At 43.4% G+C, this 7,793-nt stretch overlaps 1 pseudogene; it reads right to left on the bottom strand.

Moving 5' to 3' along the window:
• Positions 1–5,492: 5,492 nt before the first annotated feature.
• LOC143894227 (uncharacterized) lies at positions 5,493–6,874 on the bottom strand (annotated as a pseudogene).
• Between the last annotated feature and the right edge of the window lie 919 nt (positions 6,875–7,793).

The raw sequence follows: 7,793 nt of genomic DNA, 5'->3' as shown, positions 1-7,793 counted from the left end.
GCGTCGTCTGCGAGAAAAGGACGTCCGCGATTGTCGGGGACGCCCGCACGAGCGTCCGAATCCGATCGCCGACGAAATCCGACGATCGGGGACAAAGTTAGAAAACCGTCCGCCATCTCGCGACCTGGACATCGGCTGCGGGGAGAAACCGCGTGAGGCGAGATACCAGGTCCGGAATAAGCCCCGAGGGGGGTCGGCGTCGTCGGCGAGCCTGCTGCTCTGCACCCGGGCGTCTTCTTCAGGGAAGTCGTCCGGATGGGGATGCTAGAGGGAATAATAGACATGGCGCACGGGTCGGCGTCGACGGCCGAGCGAGAGGAAAAATTTTGGAAAACGACTACCCTGTTGCCAGGACGGAGCGACCGCGCGAACGCAATAAGCATGGAAATTTTCACGGGGATCGGCGCAATTGGCGTAAACACCCGCGTGGAAAATTACCGGCGGCCGACGCGTAGACAACGGCGAGAGAAAGCGGGAGATACGCCCAAGTGGGGGTATACGGTACCGATAGTGGGGAGCTCGAGCGAGACAAGCGACTCGAGGCAGTCTCTCGGGCATGTTCGTGCGAATAACACGTAATAAGATTCGCTCCGTGTCGTCGCGCTAAGTCACCGCGATCGTCATACGAGTTCGAGAATTACGGCTCGCCAACATTCGTAACAACCGGGAACGCCCGCGGAACGCGTTAATTGTCGTCTTTACATTGACGAACGGCCTTTTTAGACCGAAATAACTTCGTGCGTCGTAAAGAAACGGGGCGTGTGTGCCCGCGTATACGAGCGTCCGACATTTTTTGTGACTTCAACTTCTGTGAACAACCAACACTGAAAATCAATAATATTGAATAAATTAAACAATATTTTCATAAAAAATATCGAGAATTTATTAAATTGGACTTACTTTCTGACGGCCTGATCCATTGTCGTCGATCACTCGAAGTCCCTCGTTGATCCTGGATTCCGGTGGCAGCGACGATCCTGATCGATGACGGCGATGATCCAGCGGTGGCGGGAACCTGAAAAAAGAAGAAAATTAGTCTAATTGATTGTTCGAGATATCGTTCGATACTTACCTTCTCGGTGGTTCAAAGGTCAAACCGATTGGCGACCGTTGATTTCAAGGGACACGTAGCGTTGATTCGTGCCTCCTATAGTACCGTCCGGTTACAACCTCACATTGAGCCATAACTTTATTGTTATCTATATTTTTTATGACGAATAATTCGCCATTTAAAATAGCTCTGGTATATTTTCTTTCTCGCAGTAGTTGCAGTCTTTAGATGTCCTGGGTTCAGCGTCCATTTCTTACATTATATGCTGTATGCTGGCTATGCTGCTACTGTTATTGTTCTTGTTCTCATTTTAGCAAAAATCTTTGTAGAAACTAATTGGTCTGTTTTCTGTTGCTGCACTGATGAACTAGTGCACACTGGTGCAGTGAGTTAAAGTAAAACAAAATATACCTGTCCCATTCTAACTTATTGCACCAGTGTGCACTAGTTCAGCAGTGCAGCAACCAGCAACAGAAAACAGACCTTATTTCATAATCTGCCGGCACGATGCAAAAGCTCACGCAACTCTTCGTCATAAACAAACGGATCGCGAGATATTATGTACCATGTACCGACCTTCGGTCGCCGAAGCAGTTCTCATTAGAAGCTTTTGAGAATGTTAGAATTTAGAATGTGTACTTATCTATCTCGCAATCCGTTTGTTTATGACGAAGAGTCGCGTGAGCTTTTGCATCGTGCCGGCAGACGATAACTCGATAACATTACAATTTTTTTACCTTTTTCAAAAAGAGACAAAATATGTAATTAGTAAATACATTTAAATACATTTAAATACAAGATACACTTAGATTAAGTAATTAAATGCAAAATACAAGATACTTAATTATTCGGTATTTAAATACTGTATTTAAATAAGATACGTATCTAAATACGTATCTCAGATACTTTAAGATACGTATGTGCCCAACCCTGCCATGGCTCTTCTACATATCTACATGCATGAGTAGAATTTTTTCCTGCTCTCTGCAAGATGTACTTTCCAGTTAAATTTGGTATCTATATATAGTCCCAAGTATTTAACTGATGTTGTAAAAAGGATATCCTTCCCCCAGAGTTTAAGAGGCTCAATGGGTTCTGGTTTGTATTTCCTGGTGAAGATCATTATGCGTGTGTTGGTCTGTGATGGGTTAACCATCAATCCTTTGGCCTCACACCATTTTTGGACGATTTTTAGGGCAACGTTCATGCGGTCCTTTAGGGTATCTAAGAAGGATCCTGTGATCACTATGGCTATATCGTCCACATTGCCATAGGTCAGGAACCCCTTCTTTTGTAGTTTCACCAGTAGGTCATTGACTACGAGGCACCACAACAGAGGGGACAGGACCCCACCCTGCGGACACCCCTTGCCCGGTTTACCAGTGATGCTGATATTACTGTGCGCGACTGTTAGGTTCCTCCCCGCCAGCATGTCCTTCACCCAGTCTACTAGCGGTTCCGGGACCCCATGTGCAATCAGTGCTTCTTTAATGATCTTTTTCGAGGTGCTATCAAACGCCCCTTCGATGTCTAAGAAGGTTCCAATAGCGTATCCTTTCGCCTTCAGCTGCCTCTCTATCCTGCCCATCAGGTGGTGTAGGGCAGTTTCCGTAGACCTGCCCTCCCTGTAGGCATATTGAGCACCAGCTAGAGGGTGGTCCACTAATGGTCCGTTCTTGAGAAACCTATCTATTAGCTTCTCCAGGGTCTTCAACAGGAAAGAAGTCAAACTGATGGGTCTATAATCTTTAGCTTTAATGTGTCCATTTCTGCCAGGCTTAGGTATGAAAACCACTCTAGTGGCTCTCCATGTTTGCGGAACATGTCTTAGGGCTATGCTTGCCTTAAAGATTTTAGTCAATGGGCCTATTAGCTCCTCGAGTTCCTCTTGTAGAAGCAGAGGGAGTATGCCGTCCGGTCCCGGAGCCTTATAGGGCTCAAAGGAGCGAACCGCCCACTCCACCGCTTGTGGATAAACCACCTTTGCCGCCAACGCCCAAGCCCTGGGTTTATGAACAGCCCTAGGTTGTCGTTGGTTCTCTGTGTCTGAAGAGGATTTCTGAAATCCCGGGAAGTGGGTCTCCATGAGATGATTCAAATTCTCCTCAGTTGTTTCTGTGAATTCTCCATTAGGGAGCTTGAGACAGCTCTACTGTGGGTCACTCTCTTTGCAGAGGTTTTTGCAGAGTCTGGATGCTTCCGGAGCACTCTCAATTCTTTTGCAATAGTTCCTTCACCCCGCTTTTTTGGAGTTAACTGTCGCCTTTTTGTAGTCTCGCTGAGCAGCCTTGTGCTTTTCCCAGGCTTCCAACGTATTTATATTTTTAGCCCTATTGAAAAGCTTTCTTACCCCGGTCCTAAGCCTCGATAGCTTCTCGTTCCACCATGAGGCTCCGGCCGAGGTATTTCTCGGTCTCAATGGGCAATTCAGTTCAAAGGATTCCCTGATACCATCGCTTACGAAACTCGCTGCGATCTCCAAGTCCTCCTTTGTGTAGAATCTGGTCGGTGTATTTTTTAGCCGACTGACTAAGTCGGATTTAAAGCTTTTCCAGTTTGTTTTCCTGGGATTTCTTCCCCATTGTTCATCTTTTTGTAAGTTCACAAGGTCTGTGCCCTTGAAGGTGGGAGCTTTGGTACCTTTTGCAATGCCAAGGATACCCTCTTTCACCTTATCCCTCAATAGCACAGCTTCTTTTTGGTCCAGCTTTCGCTCGAAATACTCCATGAGAACCATGGCCACCCTTGCTAAACCGGATGTTGCTTGGGCAAAAGTCCTCTGATCTGCAGCGATCTTAGGCCTTTTGCCCAATTGTGTAGTGCTGGGACTGGGTGTGCTTTGTTCCAATCTGGTTCGCTTGCACGTCCCAGCGGAAGCTCGCTCCCCCGTCCCTGGCATTGTCGCAGAAGCATAGTTTGGTTCAGGAGCAGGCTTTTCAGCGCTGCTCTTCCCCTCCATCTGCTTTTGCTTCTTATAACGACGACGTGCCGCCCCGCTATACTTTATCCGGTTTTTACCAGCTTGTGGCTGGGCCTTGTCCGGCTCCTTCCCTAAACTGTCCGGTCTAACTTTCTCAGGTCGTTCGTCACCTAAGGTGGCTACGCCCTGGAGGACCTCCTCATACTCCGTGTTTTTTTCTTTTATATCATTTTTTTTGAATTTTTGTCTCACAAGTACCGCGGTCGCGCGATCTCACCCGGGCAGAGCCGCGAATGCCCGGGGCTTGGCTAAATACTCCCGGAGGTCGCCCGGTTTCCGGGAGGCACCGTTTGTGACGCAGCACCCCCTGTGCCACGCAGCCCTCAGCACGGTCGCTCACACCTTGGCTTGGAGGGTTCTTTTTGGTCGGGCGCGCTCGGCTACACCCCTGAGCGAGTGATCCCCGTGCGCGCCCTTAAGCCCCCCCACCCGCCTCAGGGCGGCCACCCGCAGCCCTCGAGAAAACCGGGTCCGCCGAGCGGTCCCGTCGTCCCCCGCGTCCCGCGAACCACGCACACCCGCCCCGAGGCTTCGGCAAGGTAGGAACCCGTCGGGGGAGAAGCTTGTACTATAATTATAAAAAAACTTTCAGCATTGTGCTGATGGCAGCCTGCGACTCTGAAAACAAGTTTACACTTGTAGACGTTGGAGCTTACGGAAGCAACAATGACGCTGGTGTTTTTTCCCGATCCAATTTTGGACAAGCTCTGCTTGATAGACAACTCGACTTGCCAGATGGTACAGCAAGATTACCTGGAAGTAATTCAGAGACACATTGTTTTTTGTCGGCGATGAAGCATTCCATTTAACAGAGAACATGATAAGACTATATTCTGGTCGAAATTTACCCGAGGACAAAACAATTTTCAATTACCGACTTTCGCGGGCCAGAAAGACAATTGAGAATAATTTTGGAAATCTTGCAACACGCTGGAGAATCTTTACTCACCCAATCTCTTTGCATCCTGATAGTGCGGACAAAATTATTATGGCTTGTTTGTGTCTCCATAACTTCCTTATGACAGAAAACAACCGATTGCAAGCAAGAGAGAGGACATATTGTCCGAGTAATTACATAGATACGGAATTAAACAATGGTGATGTTATTCTTGGAAAATGGCGAAAGGAGAATGCTACAGGAATTCAAAATCTTAGACCATCAAGCGCGCATCGAGCAAGAACCGAAGCATACACTCAAAGAGATATATTAAAAGACTATTGTTTGACTCCTGAAGGTGAAATGACATGGCAATACGCATACGTGCGCAGAGGTTTTAATGGAGAAGATCTTCCCGAAAATTAATTTAAAATATTAACGTGAATTTAAAAGATTAACGTGACTTCTCATAAAATTATAAATTTTATAACAATAGGCTAGGAATTATAAGTAATTTGTGTAAAATACTGTATTTATTGTTTTAAAATGTATTTTTTTCTTATAAACAGGCATTGTAAGGCTCATATAAAATTTGTAAAATTCTTTGCTTTTTATTTTTTCTTTCAGATTCTGGTAAGGCTTCCAACTCTGCAACTATATATTAATAAGCAAATGAATTATCAGCAGTGCTTGGAGGTCCTGAATTACGTGAAGCCATGTAACGTTGCTGCATAACCTGAGTCAAATTAAAGAAAGATTCTTCCATCTTGCTCAAATCCTTGGTTTTCTTCTTGTTTGGCGTACATTTCTGCGAAGGTGGTGTAGGTGTTGATCGTGATCCACTTTGTAGAAATGCTGGAGAGGGTGTTGATCGTGATCTACTTTGTAGAGAAGCTGGAGACAGTGTTGATCGTGGTCCACTTTGTAGAAGTGCTGGAGAAGGTGTTGATCGTGATCCACTTTGTAGAGGAGCTGGAGACAGTGTTGATTGTGGTCCACTTTGTAGAAGTGCTGGAGAAGGTGTTGATCGTGATCCACTTTGTAGAGGTGCTGAAGAGAGTGTTGATTGTGATCCACTTTGTAAAGGAGCTGGAGAAGGTGTTGATCGCGCCATCGAATGATTGGAACAAAAATCTTCCCATTCATAAAAAGACTTTTGCATGTTTTGCACAGGCAAAGACGATCGAGGAGCTGCGAAATAAAAGAATCGGTCCATATGTCGTTATATTTGGAGTTGTAAAAGAAACGTTACCTGTGCATTAGATGAAGTGGTCGATATTGATGGTAGCTCGCTATTTTCATTTAAAACATATATGGGTGACTCCAGCGATTCAACGATTAAATTCCTCTCTATATCAAATGCCAACTTGGGACACTTCGATTGCTTCGACACATTAGTATACGACCTGAAAAGAACCATTTGACGTTAAATACAATAAAACTAGATAGATTAATATAATAGATTATAACATAGACAAACATACTGCCTCCTTTTAATGTGTTTTTCTAAAAACAACATAGTTTCATACAAGGCGAATGTAGTCCGACGACTAGCTTTACTACCACTCCTTGTTTCTACTTCCATTTGTCGTTTTTCTCTAGCAAATTTGTTACGTAGTCTAGTCCATTGTACTTGACACTCTGAAACTACATTGTTTTCAAACTATTAAATGATGTACGTGTCATAGATTATTCCAATTAATCTTACCTGACATTTTCATGACTGACGCAATTTCTTTCCACGAATTCTCTTTTATTAAATTATTCTTGAAATTTTTATTTTAATGATTATACAGGTGAGAATAACCTCTCACACAGTCAATAAGCATATCGTTGGTTGATTTATCCGTATCATTGTCCATCATACTTTGTCCTTCACTTGCACTTTCTTGAAATGAATAAAACATGTTACTTAATAAGCAGTATCTGTTATGATCACTCATTTATTAAAACACAAAACACAATGTTTTTGATTATTTCAATCGCAATATATGAGTACATAACCTCAAAATCTGTGTACTGCTACCGCGTCGCATTAATAAAATTTCATAAATGCGGGAAGGTATGTGATTGGTTGTATGTAAGACATAAACCGAAAGAATTTCATCCTTATGAAATTTTTCACCATTACGGCTTACGTCTTTCGTCGAAATATGTAGAGGGGAATAGTCGACGCTGATTGGTAGATTTCCTTACGATTTACGTCTTACATCTTTCGTCGATTCGTGTGTGAAGGCCTTAACACGAAATACCCCACCCGCATGCGCCGTCAATTCGTTCTGGCCGTCCATGTAAAGACACTGCGCTCTGAAAGCTTTTCTGCTTACTCGTTGCAATTTTGCTGATAATTTCGATAAGAGGTGAGTATAATATAATATTTACATTAAAGAAATAAACTTGACGGATTTGATAGGCTAAAACACTATAAAATTAGGTTGCAAAGTGATTTTAGAAACACGCGTTTCTTTCCTATATATTTTAAGGTTATAAAGTAAAATGATTGAGTTTGATAGTTTCGCGCCCATGGTATAATACTCATAGGTATAACGATAACTGTGTGTTAAGGGTTAAGACTGTTTAGTTTACAATGTAAGGTGCTTACAGAAAAAATCGTTGCTTAAGTTTTATTTAAATTTATAATTATCGTTATTTGTTAACGCATTCACTTATTTTTATATGTAGGTACCTACTAGACGATATTAATGCATAAATATAAAAAGAAACATTTTGTTATTGTGTTCTACTTCATGTCACTGGCTGAAGCCAGAGTAATTTTTATAGGTACGGTTTTATTAAACTGGGCACAATTTTATCAGACCTGGTCACGATATTATCAGACCAGTTTGATAATACAGCGTTTTCTCATTTTTTTGAAAATTATTAAT

Source organism: Temnothorax americanus, unplaced genomic scaffold (genome assembly GCF_048541705.1).
Source record: "Temnothorax americanus isolate GAGA-0224 unplaced genomic scaffold, ASM4854170v1 Scaffold132, whole genome shotgun sequence".
Taxonomy (NCBI): Eukaryota; Metazoa; Arthropoda; class Insecta; order Hymenoptera; family Formicidae; genus Temnothorax; species Temnothorax americanus.
The sequence above is the reverse complement of the archived record's forward strand: the minus strand, read 5'-3'. Positions and strand labels throughout refer to the sequence as shown.